This window comes from Pseudorasbora parva, chromosome 1, assembly GCF_024679245.1.
Source record: "Pseudorasbora parva isolate DD20220531a chromosome 1, ASM2467924v1, whole genome shotgun sequence".
Classification (NCBI taxonomy): Eukaryota; Metazoa; Chordata; class Actinopteri; order Cypriniformes; family Gobionidae; genus Pseudorasbora; species Pseudorasbora parva.
The window spans coordinates 44466687-44483928 of NC_090172.1; the positions used below are offsets into that span (position 1 = coordinate 44466687).

General features: G+C 42.4%; 1 protein-coding gene across 1 annotated transcript in view; it reads left to right on the plus strand.

Moving 5' to 3' along the window:
* dapk2a (death-associated protein kinase 2a) overlaps positions 1 to 15138 on the plus strand; it is a 29332-nt gene extending 14194 nt beyond the window's left edge. Inside the window, exon 11 of the mRNA XM_067442473.1 lies at positions 13767 to 15138. The gene's annotated coding sequence lies outside the window, so the exon portion shown is untranslated. The remainder of the gene's footprint in view (positions 1 to 13766) is intronic.
* Positions 15139 to 17242: the final 2104 nt, after the last annotated feature.

Here is a 17242-nt window from a genome sequence, read left to right on the forward strand (position 1 = left end):
CACTGGTCTTTTTAAGGTCTGGAAATAGTCCCACCCTCCAGGGTTAGACTTAACCAATGAGAGTGTTGGGATTTCCCGGCGGGAAATTCCTCAGCAGAATTTATAGCCCTTTGTTTGAAAGTTCGACTCAGTGGGTCTCTGAGTCTTCATACTATAATTAATGCAACAAACACACACTGCATTTTCTGAATAAGTGATATACATGGAAGTGTAAGTCGTGAAGTGAGCATTAATTTGATAGGAGACATGACATATATGAGGTTATCTGAACTAGTAATTTGTTAAGACAAAGATAAAAAGATGCAAAATACCATACAGAATAAACATTTTACAAGACAGTTATGTGTTTACATATAATGTCCTGGGGTGCATGTTCATTTATAGATGGTTTGTCTATAATTTGAGGCAAAAGCTCTGTGTCTTAAACTCTTTGTGTATAAGACTTCATGTGGCCGAATTCTTTTGGGGGCCATAAAACACCTTATCAGATGGTTTCCAGGGTGACTGAAGAATCCTTCTCTGTTGTGTTGGGGGAAGGTATGCTAGTGAGCACAACTTTCAAAACATATTTGTTAAATGTAACTGGCGATTGTGTGTTTGATTCGCCTGAGTCGCTACATAATCCCCCCTTTCGCTAGTTGTTGTCCCTCCTATGGACAACAACGAGCGATATCAAAGATTCAGGAAGATCAGACACACCATAGCCATGTTAGGCTCCAGTTGTTTGTGTCTCCTGAAGTGATGGTCGTTCCACGGCAGATAAGGCAAACAGTAGCCCAGTTCAGGTCTCTGTGCTTGTGCAGCAGGTGTCGAGGCAGCAGGTGCCCTGACGGTGCGTCACCTGTCATCCAGAAGTCCGTTTGTGTGGTGCAGGTGTGCTGTGGGCTTTCTGCAGCCCTGGGTGGAACCATGTTCCTCGCAATGGCCAGTCAGTCCTTTAGGTCTCCTGCCTAGGAAGATGGGCTGTGCATCTTGACACTTTTATGTCCTATGCTGACTAGGAACTTTTCCAGAGGGTGCCTCGCATTGTGGCCAGGCTGGGTGCCTTCTGGTGATCCACTTTGGTTTCTCTGTTTCAAAAGTTCAAAGTCATTGGGGTTTTGAGAATCCCTTCAGAGGCGGCCTTGTGTTCGTTAAAGGCCTTCTTTCTCAAATCACATGCATGACATAGTGTGGGGCTTGGCAGTATTGCCTACAAGGTGACTAACTGGTGTTGGAGGAGAAGGTTCTTGAAGCTGGTGTAAGGTTAGGCAGAGGGCTTGGGCTCCTCCCCCCTTTTGCGTTTATGTGCAGGGCTGGAGGAGCTTGCGCTGCTGATGTGAAGTTCAGGAGAGTACGTCTTTCTTTTGATGATTCATTTGCAGTTGGTGATCAGCAGTCCAGGTTGCTCTCTCAGAACGATGCCCGAGGCTGGACCCGGTGTGATGATGTCTGGTGGTGGCTGGCCTCTGATTGTCTGGAGGCACAGGAGCATGATCACGGCCGCGTTTCTTAGGCATTTCCAGATCTGTTGCATGGCCTCAGTAGTGAAGTGGATGCCTCTGTCTGAGTTGATTCTCAGTGGCAATCTTGACAGGAAAAAGATGTGATTCATCAGGTGGTATGCCGTGGTCTGGGCGGTGTCGTTGGGTGCTGGTTGACACTCCACCCACTTGGTAAACTGGCACACCACTGTGAGAAAGTACTTTTTGCCTTTTGTGGACCTGGGCAGGGGTTCTACCCGGTCGATTTGTAGGTTTGACCATGGGAACGTGGTCCCTCTGTGTTGTAGTGGGGCTCTGTGCTTCGGGTTTGCTGGTTGGAACCGGCAGCGAACTAGCCCTTCTCTAACATACTCTGCTGCATCTTGATGCATCCCAGGCCCATATGCCACCTGTTTCAGTGTGTCATACGTGGCTCTGGTGCCGTGGTGTCCAGCACATGGTGTGTTTCGATCGCTTGCTGTGGGTTAGCACTGCAACAATGGGGCTGGATGTGGGGTTTGGGGGTGTCCACATGTCGCCGTGTGGTGTGTTTTTACAGATTGCATCGCACAGTGGTAGACTTTTGGTTGAGTTGTCTGCCCACAGTGCAGGGATACTGTTCGTTGTGATAATGTCATTCAGCTGTAGGACATTCATGACCTGGGGGCAGAAGGTATCAGAGTCTTTGGATAGCTGAAATGTGCAAAGTAGCGAACTTGAACTTGGCTTTAGGGCTGAGGCTGTGTTGTCACAATGTGCTGCAGGGGGTCCCGTGGCCTTTGTGACCTGGCAGTCTGGCTCTGTGGGAGTTCCCGTGACCTCTGTGACTTGACAGTCTTGCTCAGACGATGTGTGTGTCTGAAGGGGCAGAGGGTCACGCACTTGAGCCCAGACTTTCAGCTGTTTGAAGTCCAGTACGGGTTCGAAGCGGTCCAGCAGGTCTTTTCCGATGAGAAACGGATAAGTGTTCATAGGGGAGATATAGACTGGGTGTATCAGCCTCATAGGTCCAATTGTCAGGTGGATGGAAGCTACGTGCTTGAGCTGGATGTCGTTTTGGCTATACGACTGCACATTTAGCTTACAAGTGTGAAGGTTAAGGGTGCGATTTTTCCTCTGTGCTTCAAATCTGAGTCTTTCAAACAGTTGGGCGGATATAAGCGTGAGGTCGGAGCCAGTGTCCACTAGGGCTTCGAGCTTAAATTCCCTTTCCATAGTGATAGTCAGATAGAGTTTTCGAGCCATCCCCTTCTCGATTAGGTTTCCCAGGAGTCTTGGTGTGGGGACCTGTGTGTTGCTTGATAAGCCGTCTGGATATGTGTCAAGTGTCTCATTATGCGTGCAAACAATCAAAACAGCGCTTTTTGGTACGCTGGGCTGCCCCATGTTGCTGTCTTGATTAGAGGCTGTTGCTGTCAGCTGTCGTGTGGGTGTGCTGCTGACGTGTGGGGGTGCAACAGTTATTACACTAGTCCGTGGTTAGGGAACAGTGTTCAGGGTGGATGATTCAGTTGCAGGAAGGGCGGGAAGGTTGATTTCAGGTATCATGTCTAGTCGTGCTGTACCTGGTCCGTCCTTCTTGTCTTCCTTGTGAGGTTTCTGTCGGAGGAGCTCTTTCAGGATCTTTATGAGCTCTGTAACTTCAGAAGCAGCTACACTTTCTTTACCAGACGTGGGTTCAGGTCTGGGCCTACCATTGTCCCGTCGAGAGTGGCCTCTTCGCTGGCTTTTTGGGCGAGGCGGGTCCCAGGATCCTTCAGAGCGATCGCTCTGGTACCGTGGATGGTCGCCATTATGACCACGCTGCCCTCTGCTGACTTGGAGTGGTTTGGACTCTCTGTTGACGGGTCGGTAACTGTGGTTCTGTTTGGCGCCCTCTAGGGTTAGCTCTGGGTGGTGCTCAGAGACAGGGCAGATGGTGGGCTGTTTTACAGTCTTTTCAGAAATGGTTTTCTGTTTGACGTAAGCTTTGTGAGCCAAGTCTCTTAACTGTTGCGTGCCCATGCTGCGCGGGCACGCCAGCACCCCCAGGTGGTAACTGATGGTAGGGTGCAGGTTTCGGAGGAAAAGAGTTTTGAAGTTGATGTCCTCCTCCATGCCTGGGTCGTTACGTGCCCCGAAGTAGGCACGTCGCAGTCTGTTATAAAAGTTCTGTGAGGTCTCACGTCGAGCTTGCTTGAGGTCCATGGCAGTGATGAACCCCTGGTCTGACTCGGGGTCGGAGTACTCACGAATTAGAGCTTGTCGTAGATGCCAGTAGTCCGCTTTGATGGCCTCTGGTTGTCGATCCAGAAAGCTGCGTACGTCACGATTAGACGTGGCCCTGAGCAGGTACAGTCTGTCCCAGTTGTTCGCGTGAGCGACAGTTTGCAAGTAAAAGTCTATGTCTTTTAAGTATGCGTGGACGTCGTGTCCTCCTGCCGGGTCTGGGCTGAAGGTAGGAATATTTCTGGCCAGCTTGTCAAGGTTCTTTGAAGCTTCGTGGCTGTTGACCTTGACTTCCTGGAGGGGCGTCCTTTCCTTTGCTGCTGACGGGGATTCGTGGAGACTGGCGGGTGATCTTTTAAACAGGGGGCTGTCGTCCCCCCTCGTAGCTCTTGCTTCGTGGCTAAAATGTGCGGAGTAACTGGTCAGGGGAAACTCTGTGTTGTGTGTTTCCCCCTTCCGGTAACGTTGCACTATATATGATTGTCTCAGTTCTCTTTGCACCATGTCAAGTTCATCTTTGAGCTCGTGTCTTTGCTGGATGAGCTCGTCGATCTCGGCTTGTGCCGACTGCAAATGTTTTGCATAGACTTTAGCGTTAATGTCTCTGTCTTTAAGTTCATCAGTGGCTCTCTCCAGGAGGGATTCGCCACGCCGAAGCTTTTCGTCGAGGTGTTTCCTGGCGTCTTTCTCTGACTGTACTCGTCGGTCGGTGTCACGACGGAGCTCCTTCAGGGTCTTTTGAAGTCTTTCTATTTCTTTTCTTTGTTCTTTGTCTGTTTCGTCGTCTTTCTCTGTGTCTAGAAGCTGATCTAGACGAAGCTGGGTGAGGGCTTGGTCTCTCCGGGCCTCCTTGGCTTGAAGCTTTAGCGTTGCTGCCTCCTGTTCCAGGTTGTCGTAGCTCCCTTCGCTTAGACGTGCCTGTGCGATGAGGACGTGGGCGAGGCTTCCGAGGATCTTGGCCACTTCCTTGTTGGAGTAGCTGTGCGTGGGGTCGTGTGTCATCAGCTGGTCTAACTCGGTGTCCAGTTGCTCCTCGCTCGGCTGCCCCAGACTTCCTTGACTGGTGGCCGTTAGCGCTTCCAGCCATGTCGTTAGGCGATCCCACGGGACGGCGGAACTGGGTGCACGGAACATTACTGCGGACGAAAGAAACACAGCACACACACACACACACAGAGAGAGAGCCAATGCAAGCTTGTTCTAAGCTAACGAGCTATCGTACGGATAGCTGGGAATTTTGGCTAACTGATCTAGACAGTTAGATAATTAGACAATTCAGACAATTAGGTGGGCGGTAGCCCTGGGGGGTCACTTGGTGAACTGCTGCTCGGTCGTCCCGGGACTATCTAATTCTCCTTGGGGTCTCTTGGTGAACTGAAAGAAACACAAACGTGATAGTCCAACAGTGAGGATAGGAAAGAGCACAGTGGAAACAAACACAAGATGAATTGGTCTGTAATGAAAGGAATGTCAGCGTGCGCGCCGGGAGTGTTAGGGAAATTAATTGGCTAAATGCTCAAGATATACTAAAATTCGGCTTGTACTATGGGTTATCCCATTTAGCTCATCCGGGGTGGATTGAGGTCGCTTAAGTGGAAGATTAAATATCAAGAGCAATTTAGAAAAAGGCAAAAGTTTCTGTCAAGTAATGATAAACAAAAGCACTTTTGATACTGTTTGTAATTACCAGACTGAGCTTTATTCCCACTGGTAGGGGAAAAGAAAAACTTTTGCAGAGAGAAAAAAAAAATAATAATAATAATAATTAAAAAATAAAATAAATAATAATAATAATTTTTAATTAAAAAATTAATTACAATTAAAAATTAAAATTGAAAACTGAAAATTAAAAATAAAAATAAAATTATAAATATAAAATAAAATAAAAAAATTAGAAGCTCAACTTAATTCAAATTAAATTCAAAGCAAGTTTAAATGAAATTTAAATAAGCCTGTAAGGAAAAATCAAATAAAAGAAAGCCAATCAAAAATCTTATCCTATAACGATTAATCTCTAAGTGGGAGTTATCCAAATAAAAGAATTAATCAGAAAGGGAGTAGGGATTTAGTGTTGCGCTGACTTAACAGGGTATAACCACACGGTGGCGTCCTTCCCTCCAATTGGACTGTCTGTGACTTAAACCTAATTTCACTTTGAGTTAGAGGAAGTTATGTTTCTTTTTAAACTTCAAATTCGAATAAGGGTGTTTAATCAGCGAGAAAGGAGATTTGGTTGTTGCTAGAAAAATTGTATAAATGAAACTGTGTACAACAGTAAGCAATAAACAATTTATAGGCTCAAACTTATTTTGTTAAGGCCGAATCAAATAACGGAGAGTGAAACTATCCGAATTTATCCACACGATGGCGCTGTTGCGCCCGCCCTAGACTACAGTTAGTTAGGCGGAAATGCTCACCAGATGGCTTTGTCTGGTTCTAGAGTCGCCCTCCGGCGTGCTGCAAGCGGCGTTGCAATTCTTGAGTCGCCCTCTGGCGGTTTGCAAGCGGCGTTGCAATTTCTGAGTCGCCCTCGCGTTCTGCAAGCGGCGTTGCAATTCTTGAGTCGCCCTCTGGCGGTTTGCAAGCGGCGTTGCAATTTCTGAGTCGCCCTGGCGTTCTGCACTTTACTGGCTCTTGCAAATCATTTACAAATGACTGGTGCTCTAGATGCACAAGTAACAAAACGGGTGAACGCAGGAATTTTCCGTCTGCCTATTCACGCATTTTACATGGACTCCAATAGACATTTATCAATATGGCTGACGGTTTTCAGCATCTCTGATTCAAATGTTTTAGGTCTCAAGTCTTTGGTTAGCTAAGCCAGACTTAAACCAGGAGTTATCGTTTATCTTAACGATATAATAATTATTCTGAGGCCCCTTATATTGTACAGGAGAGTCTCGCCCTGTCCCAATCTTCCGCAATGATAGAAACTTTCCGTAGTTCAGATCAAGCGGGATAACGCAACGTACGTGTCTACAGACTTCATCAAAATCTCGTTATTTTGATGGAACACATAATATATTGCTCGAGTCAAATGTATGGGTTTCCTACAATACATTTGTTTGGAAATCACGCGGATAAAACCTATTGCGCCTACGGCTGCAGGGTTTTTCGGAGATCACGCGGAGATTTTCGTACCGTTCATATTTCATTAATATAATCCGGCTACTTCAACATTTCTCAGCATCTGTTTATGCTTGGGTTCGCCTTGCGCGTACCGTTCAATTCACAAAACAACACCAAAACAAAACGAAACAAAAAAGCGTTTGTGGTTATTAATACCTCAAAAATACACAATGAATAGAATATGAATATCATTCACACATACACAAACGTTTGAAACTTGCCCGCATTTTTCTCCACCAAATACATGTAACAACAACGAGCTTATCAGTTTAATGTCTCGGGGAATAATTAACTCAAAAGGGATTTAATATTCAATATTCATGAATTTATGAATATGATTTGCCAGTTGTTCATTACGTATTAAAATTTTCCGATAGGGAAAATTGTTTAATTAAATACAAGTAACCCTTTATGAAATTGCTTAAAATTATCCTACTAAGTTTGTCCTGCAAATTAGTTATAGATTTTTCAACATTTTTCTCAATAAAGGGATTACTGCTTTACGAGCGCATAAGAAACATTAACTTTACTGATCAGGACAAGTTCAATATTTCAAATGGTCATACAGTTTACTTTACTAACATAGTAGCATAAGCAGTTAGGTAACGTTTAGATCGCAAGTTTCATTGACTTTGTGTATGTGGCAGAATGACAGACTCAACTCATTAAATGTCTTTTGAAGGTTTAATAAACACAGACTAAAAATAACACTACAATTCACACAGAAAGTACATACTAAATATGCATCAAGAGAGTAGAAGTATAGATATTAACGAAAGAATACATAAAAGAGAATAATGAATAGACTGAAGTTAGAGAGAGATAAAAGAGAGGGAGAGAGACAAAGAGAGGGAGAGAGAGAGAGACAAAGAGAGTGGGGGAGGGTAAGAAACAACTTTCCTTCAGTTCACCAAAATACGACCTTCACGGAGTTAATTTATCCCAACGGGAAAATAACACACCCTCTTTACAGCAGTAAGAATAAGAATACTTGCATTCTTTTTGGTTTCGTTTTGGCTTCTCGCTTGTGCGCGCGTGCGTTCCGAGTTCAAATGTCCTGCGTGTCCGGCGGTCCTTTCCGAGGTTGGGAGGGAAGCGGCTGTTTGCTTTAGCGAGGCTTCGTGTTCTTGAAGATCGGATTGTAGAAGAGAAGATTTTTGGAAGGGCTGAGGCCTGCTTGGAGGGCCTGCATTGGTGGCATGGCTTAAGTGCCAGCCCCCCCCCCGTGGGTGTTTTGGCTCCCACAGGGAGAGTTGAAGAAGTAAGAGCCAGAGAGTTTCGGAGAAGAGAAGAGAGGGAGCCTGTCTTCACTGGTCTTTTTAAGGTCTGGAAATAGTCCCACCCTCCAGGGTTAGACTTAACCAATGAGAGTGTTGGGATTTCCCGGCGGGAAATTCCTCAGCAGAATTTATAGCCCTTTGTTTGAAAGTTCGACTCAGTGGGTCTCTGAGTCTTCATACTATAATTAATGCAACAAACACACACTGCATTTTCTGAATAAGTGATATACATGGAAGTGTAAGTCGTGAAGTGAGCATTAATTTGATAGGAGACATGACATATATGAGGTTATCTGAACTAGTAATTTGTTAAGACAAAGATAAAAAGATGCAAAATACCATACAGAATAAACATTTTACAAGACAGTTATGTGTTTACATATAATGTCCTGGGGTGCATGTTCATTTATAGATGGTTTGTCTATAATTTGAGGCAAAAGCTCTGTGTCTTAAACTCTTTGTGTATAAGACTTCATGTGGCCGAATTCTTTTGGGGGCCATAAAACACCTTATCAGATGGTTTCCAGGGTGACTGAAGAATCCTTCTCTGTTGTGTTGGGGGAAGGTATGCTAGTGAGCACAACTTTCAAAACATATTTGTTAAATGTAACTGGCGATTGTGTGTTTGATTCGCCTGAGTCGCTACACCCGCCTAACGAAGGACTTCTTCCAGGAGAATAACGTTGCTCTTTTGGACCATCCTGCGTGTTCCCCTGATCTAAATCCCATTGAGAACATTTGGGGATGGATGGCAAGGGAAGTTTACAAAAATGGACGTAATTTCCAGACCGTGAATGCCCTTCGTGAAGCTATCTTTACCACATGGAGCAACGTTCCCACCAGCCTCCTGGATCCAGTCACATCAAGCATGCCGAAACGAGTTTTTGAAGTGATCAACAAGAACGATGGGGCTACTCACTACTGAGTCCTTTTTTGACACTTTTAGTACTGTTGTGCATTTATTTTTGGACTATGGTCTTAAACTTTTGATCAGCTGATGAATGGCCTGTTTGAGTTAAAATGCAGTTTTCAATAAATTGCCTTCTCTCTATTTTTTGTCTCTTGCTCCTGTTTCTTCTTTTGGCATTTTGAAGCAGCACTTACAACCCGGTTATGATCCACAAGTGTGAAATGTGTAAAACTTGCAATGCATCCCCTGGTCTTAAGATTTTGTTCAGGAGTGTGTGTGTTTGTATATATATATATATATATATATATATATATATATATATATATATATATATATATATATATATATATATCATACAAGCAGAGTTATTTCATAGATAACGTTTAGTGTTCGTTTAGTGATTGTCAAGCATAACAGAATGAATTCAAGACTTACACTTTCATTGCGGAATTTCTCTTTACCATAAAGTGAGATTCTTTTAAACTAAACGAATGTGCATGTGCCACTCAAACTAGCAATGGATAAAGGAGGAAACAAATGCTATACTGAATATTTCTTTCAGATTGTACTTTGCTGTTTTGGTGATCGAACAACAAGAAACATCATACCACATTTACAGCATCAAACTGATGTGTCAGTGGTGAATATATGCAGGTTATAAAACATTTTAGGTTTCTTCTCATTATGTAAGTGCATGTTATTACTGAGAAAACCAAAGGGAAAAAATATACATTAATAATACATTAAGAAATATTTACAGATGATTGTACTATATATCAAATATAATAATGTATGAAACATTTATGATAAAAAATGATCTACAAAGAGGTTTGGAAATATGAGCCTGGAAAAGTTGGGTATTTTGAATTTAAAAATGTGTAGGAACTCTATATTAATTGATGACTATTTTTTTTTTATATAATATTAATAGGGTAATTCCCCCTCAAGTTGTAAATTTAGTTGCCTGGCTATTTTTTAATTTGCTTACTTAAAAAAAAGAAAGTAAGATTTTTAAAAGATTATGTATTGATATTGCAAAACCACCAGACTGTTAAAATTTGCACTAGAGAATATTTTTTTATAGCAAGGAGCCAGGACCATCCTAAACTACATATAGCCCAAAATATGACAGCTGTTGTGGTTAACCAAGTTTTTCCCCGCATGTATAAAGGTAATCACTCAAAAATGTAAACAAAATCTAAATTTGCAATTGGAACAGGGCTGCATTCCCCGATAACGTTGTCTCTTAGAGCGCTACGAAGACTCTAAAGGTTTAACTTAACTGAAGGTATACCATTTCTAGGTGTGTTCCCCGAACTATACCTTAGGACAGGGGTGGGCAACAGTTTTAGTCTGAGGGCCACAGTTACTTTGGCAAAATAAACGAAGGGCCACACAGGACAAGTTAGACATAGCTACATGATTAAATCGTACAAAATTATTAAATGCAGATATGTATAAGGCTACAGTTACTTTGACTTATAGAATATAACGTTATAACTGTTATTCCCTAGTGGCTGCGACCTCTTTCAGCATAACAAAAACACAACAAAATGACCAAAAAAGGTGCCCTAGAACGAGTTGAAACAATATGTTAAACTGTTTAATATCTACATAAGGAGGTCGCTTAAAGGGATCCCCTGGTGTTGAGACTTGTATGGCTTAATATAACATAAATGATGTCTCTTACTGAATTATGTAGTAGAAAACCCATGAAAGATCTACGTTATTTTAAAAATCGATTTTATATTTGGACCATGGGCGGCGCCATTTTGTTTGCGTTCTAGGTTGATGACGTAGAGTGGTTGAACTCCTCAATCAGCTGGCATTACCCGTAGCTATTTTTACCACAACGCAACTCGACAATTGTTTCAGAGTTAAACAAAACCAATGAATTCCTTTGTAATTATACTTAAAACACACTCAAACATACATGTGCACACAAACTCACCTACACAAGTCACAAACAGATCGGCGGGCGCGCACACGACAGGCTGCTCTGTCTCAATCGAGATGTTGGGCTGCTCAGTCTCCACGACAGGGGCTGAATCTGAAATCGACCCTATACCCTTAAATAGGGCATTATTTGAAGGGACGGACATTTGTAGTGTTGTCCGACACCATAGTGGACATGTTCGAGTGCAGTCATTCAGTCTCACGTTCCACCGAGTAAAGCCGATTTACAAACAGCTGTCCGACTTCACGCACTCAAACATACATGTGCACACAAACTCTCTCTCTCACACAGACTCACACACACCCCAACAGATCGGCGCGAACACACACACACCCCAACAGATCGGCGCGAACACACACACACACGCACGCACTGCGCGCGCATACATAACCCTCAATCTGTGTTGATATCCTGTTCAACACATCCTGTTCCCTAGATAGACTGTTGATAGTAGATTAACTATAATGCCTAATGTGACCAGCAGAGGGAAATATCTAGGTAGGACGATGGGATAAAGTAACGTGAAGAAGAGAGGCAGGATGTTTTGGTGATGATGCATGCGATTGAGACAGAGCAGTCAGGTGTGTGTGTGCGCGCCCGCCGATCTGTTTGTGACTTGTGTAGGTGAGTTTGTGTGCACATGTATGTTTGAGTGTGTTTTAAGTACAATTACAAAGCAATTCATTTGTTTTGTTTAACTCTGAAACAATTTTCGAGTTGCGTTGTGGTAAAAATAGCAACGGGTAACGCCAGCTGATTGAGGAGTTCAACCACTCTACGTCATCAACCTAGAACGCAAACAAAATGGCGCCGCCCATGGTCCAAATATAAAATCGATTTTTTAAATAACGTAGATCTTTCATGGGTTTTCTACCACATAATTCAGTAAGAGACATCATTTATGTTATATTAAGCCATACAAGTCTCAACACCATGGGATCCCTTTAAGGTATACCTTCTTAAGTGCGACGTTAGCGGGTGCTGTCCGTGGCGGCGGTGCTGAATTGGCTTATATTGATGGCTCAATAATCCATTATTTACTCTATTCAGGGGCTGTTTCACTGCGTTATGCGAAAATAGTATGTTCTTTATAAAAGAAGCACTTCAGAAATAGTTGAACTTTCATTTATCATACAAAATTGCACCTAAATTTTACATAATTCTAAAATGAGTGCACGAACCAACAATTATCATGCTCAAACGCATCATGAGCATCATGCGTCATTTAAATTATTACAATTTATACCAAAGTCTGTTTAAATACTCGATTCTGATTGGCTGGAAGGTGTGCAGTAAAACCGTTAAATGCACAGGTAGTTCCAGTCAGTTTGATTACAGTTCGAAATTAATCCGCCACAATAAGAGTGACAGTAGTGGCAGTCAGACTGCAGTATCAACCACAGATATGTCTATACGTATAACGTTCCATATCTATGGCAACATTAAGTGACATAAGACATGAGGTGACACACAGAAGCCAATGGCACATGTCTATGCGCGGATAATGTACATATCTATGATGCGCGTAGTGGCACTTCATTGTCATGTCACCGACATTATCGTGACTGACAGTGACGACACCTGCATGACACCGAGTTGCGGAACATGTCGCCGTGTGACGTGCGTTTTTTACAGTCTATGATGGTCGTAACGCCTACTGACAGACTCGAGCACCTATACTGACGTGACACAAAATCCTAAATAAATAGCCTAATTTTGTTGTATTTTAGATGTCAATAAAACGCATTAAAGTCAGTAATATATTTTTTAAACATGTTATTTGTGTCACGTCTGTATTTTGGCATGTACCACTGAATGTTTTGTAATAGCCTACGTCACCCATTATAGGAAAAACACGAAATAAATCGGGTCAGTACGACTACACTGTAAAAAAAAGGCAAATTTTGAACTTTTGCAGTACAAGCGACTTGGATGTTTAAGTTATTTCAACTTAAATTATGTTAAACTGACTTTAAAAAATAAGTTACATCTTGTATAACTAATAAAAAGAAGTTTAACATTTCTTAACTTATTTTGATGAGTTAAAACAACGTAAAAACATATGTTGTCATAACTTTTTGAACATATAATTTTTTACAGTGTACAAATAAGGCATTAACAGTCGCGTCCGTTACTGTAAAACTTTATTTTTGCGTGACATACTGACATTAGCCCTACGACATACTGACATTGCGACATCTGAGATCTAGAACCTCAACAAGCAAGCAAAACATTTTTTCACCTCCAAGCCTAATAAACCTGAAAAACTCCATGTCTAATTTCACGAAAACAATCACCAAAACCGAAATTTCCAACTGTTTTATTTTTTTATGTTTTATTAGCCTATTACTTAATTTAATGCATTAAATGTAGGCTAATGTGTCTTTAGTAGCCTATGTGGTTAAAGACGGGGGTTTATTTCACACTGGGCTACGATGATTCGTTCAAATAAAGATTGCCTTGTCACTGCAGTGTTGCCTTTCATTCATAAATAATTTTAAATGAATCCATTAAATAATCATTAAGTTATATTCGCTATGCTTAAAAAGAAGCTTTTTGCACAGTGGTGGTACTCGTTGACGCTTCTCCTTTCCATGGGTTTTGCCATAGGGAGGTTTGGGAAAACTGCCCACAGTCCTGCCCACCACAGTGGCCACCAAGATGTTGTGCAGTCGTGTCTCCACTCTGTTGAAAGGTTCTTGGGCCTGCCACTTCCTTCTAGCCTTTACTAGGGATTCCTGTGGTTGCGATTTTAACATTAGAGTAACGTCAGTTACATTAACCTACCTGGCTTGAATGACTTTATATTCCTCCACCAGGCTGCTGATTGGGAGCTGCTTGGTGGAATGCCCATACAGGGCAATGCTGTTTAGAGACTAAGGGAGCCCCAACCATCTCCAGAAAAACAAATGTTTTTTTTTCTTTCTAGAGCCTCCACACTGTTGTCATTAGCACCTCATACAATAGCAGGGGCCAGAGTAGCCTTGGCAGGACTGTGTGTTGGTACATCCAGTCTTTGAACTTTCCTGGAAGCACCAATTTGTCAGTCATCGTAAGCCCGGCAGTCACGTCGCTCCTGGTTTGCTGAAATGTGGCAGTGTCATTTATGGAGCTGTCAAAAATCTTGCCCAGGCTCTTGACCTGTCACCGTTGCAATCTGGGTAAAGCGGAACTGGTCAGCCACTCTTCCCTTCTTCAGAACAAGAGACCTGGACTTGGCTGGTTTAAAACTCATCTTTGCCCATGAGATGAGCTTTTCCAGCCCTCGGAGGAGCCATCTGCACCCAGGCATGGATGTAGCTATCACCGTCAGGTCATCCATGAATGCTCTTCTGGAGGGCTGCCGAGTACCAGATCTCGACATGAGGCCTCTACATTCCACCTCCGCTGACTTGACAATCATGTTCATATCCAAAGAGTATAGAGTGGCACAGAGATTGTACAGCCAGTAATTATGCCATTCTCCAGCCGATGCCAGACCCGGACTCTCAACCTGAAGACACTATGGTAGTCCAAAATGGTGTTTCTGGTCATATAATGGTCAGATAAACCACTCATGTAATGATTCTGATAGAAGCTATAGTTTAACACTGCTATTAAGTCGGAAAAAACGGTGCCACAAAACTTGTTTAGGGGGATAAAATACATCTAATATTTTTTCTTCGTAAGTTGTAAAATCATAAAGCAAGATGTTATGTATTAGGCTTATTTAAAATCATTGTGCTTTATTTCTTTATATAAGTGATCAGCTGTAATTTGTTCAGGCAGTGTTTACACAGAACATGGTGTCCACTTGTGATTTTTTGTTCACCAGATTAAATAAGGTTGAAAGGGGAAGTGAAACAAGCTTATTTGATTAAACCCTGCTAATGTATTGACTATGCCTTACAGTTTCAGATTCAAATTGTATTCATTTTCCACTTGCTGTCTACTGTAATGTTTCAGAGGAATGAGTGTTTGAAATTGTGTATAAAAAGTACTGATTGTTATGTCTGCATGGCATAAGTTGCTATGCTTAGTGGAATGATGCTCCTTCCAGCATGTACTCACGGACCTATCGGAGTGCAGACTCTTTTAAACAGTTGACCACACTGTTGGAACTACTGGAAAGGGATGAGACTCAGTGAACTGTTGGGAGAAGCTGTTAACTCTTAAAGGATGTTATTCCACTGATCACTCAGCTAGATTGTGTCCATTACTGGTGAGTAATGCATTTAAGCTTTAGCATTGTGTTGGCTCTTATCTTGTTATAATTGTTCTATTACTCCAATTAGATATGATTTTATTTTCAGTGTTGTTGCATTCTTTATTTTATACTTTGAAGAGATTCCTTTCTATAAAGCATCCTTTTAAGGGGGGGGGACACTCAGTTTCAGTCAATCTCATGTCCTTTTAAGGGGGGGGGGGTGTGAAACACTCAGTTTCAGTCAATCTCATGTCAATCTTGAGTACCTATAGAGTAGTATTGCATCCTTCGTATCTCCGAAAAGTCTTTAGTTTTATTATATTTATAAAAGAAATATAGGCTGTACCGAGTCTTTCCGGAAAAAACGAGCGCCTGGAGGCGTATCGTGTGGGCGGAGCTAAAGAATGACAAGCGCAAAGCGGTGACGTCCTCAAGCGTGGAGAAACTCATGGCTATCACAGATAATGATCCAGAATCATTCGGAGGCTGAAATAAATTGAATAGGAGAAACGGCAACAGCAGGATATCCGTCTCTGTGGCATGTACTGTGTTTAGTGGCCTGTCAACATTTGTGTGTGTTTACTCGCAGTTTATGAGGACATGATTCGGTTTATGGACTATTGTATGTGATTAAGCCTTAGCAGTAGCAAGCAAAATGGTTTTGCACGTCAGACTAGTGTAACGTTATACAGAGAACAACAATAGAGTCCGTTAGCGCATTTGAATAACGAAGCACGCGATTGTGTCGATTGTGTCGATGTTTACTCACTCGACGACCCAACAGCATAGACATTTGAAGCAGTTTTACTCACCAGCTGCTTCCAAAGCAGGACCGAACCTTTATCGCTGGAACCGCTCCGTAAAAAACACACTTCTTTGGTATGATTTGGTGAAGTCCTGACAGCAGTGAACGGTGAAGATCCACTTTTGCGTCGCGACTGAAGCGATGTTGTGAAGCTTCCCGTCATTTCTGCGTTCAAATCGTTTCAAATGCAGCGCTGCCTTCCCGGAATGCTGTGCTGAAGCGTTGAAATCGCCCATAAGAATAAAGTGGAGCGCGGCGCCTGGATCGACTGGATCTGCAGCTGAGCGAGTGTTTACGGCGTGCATTTCCTCTCTCCCTCTAGTCACGCGCGCGCACCCTACCGGGAGAATAGCCCGTACGGCTCATACAAGGACCTTCCAATCTATTAACGTCAAGTCGACCATACTCGAAAAAAACTCTCCGAAACTTGTGAGAAACCGGAAGGAGTATTTTTAACACAGAAATACTCCATCAAACATCCAACATTAGTTTTTAAAACTTTGTCTATGTTTAGGATGGGAATCCAAGTCTTTAACAGTGTAAAAAGCTCAGTATGCATGAAACGCCATTTCACCCCCCCCCCCCCCCCCCCCCTTTAAGGACTAACTGCTATATTTTTATAAATCCAAATGCATGCATTTTGTAGGGTATAGTATGTTCTATTTTTTTGTTGGACGAATAAAAATTGTTTTGCAGCCTTTTAATGTGGGATTTCCCCAAATGTATCTGTCATTGTCACATGCTGTAATACAAAGACACATAACCCAGTTTTGTAAGTGCAACTGTAAAGCTAAACCACTAAACAGGATCCTTATCCGACACTGTCATGCTAATTTTACTTGGGTTTTTTTTTCTCCTGAGCAACAGAGCTTTTCATTCATATGCTGCAGAAGTTGACCCTCTTAATAACAATTACTGGGTGATTTCATAAGAAAAGGCAGAACCCTAGGAGGGAAGTGTGTCATTTTCAGGTCCAAGAGAGTGCGTTTACAAAGTAATAGCCTAGTGTCCACAGACATCAACACAATACATTCTGTTGCAGCAACGCTTGTGGTGTCCACCCCCACTTCCCTACACAGCATGATAACAAAGCAGCACAAAAAAAAACTTGTTTTTGCATTATTCTTTTAGTCCTATAGGGGGCAGCGTTTACCTATTATTTCATCTGGCCTATGTTTGTTAGGTATTAAAATTGAGACTTGAGAACAGTGTTTGGACAGGTCTGATGATCGAATGTAGGCTATTGCAATTAAATAACAAAACAATTGGTTTTTCTTTAGGTTTCACAGTAATTTAGTCTGGTT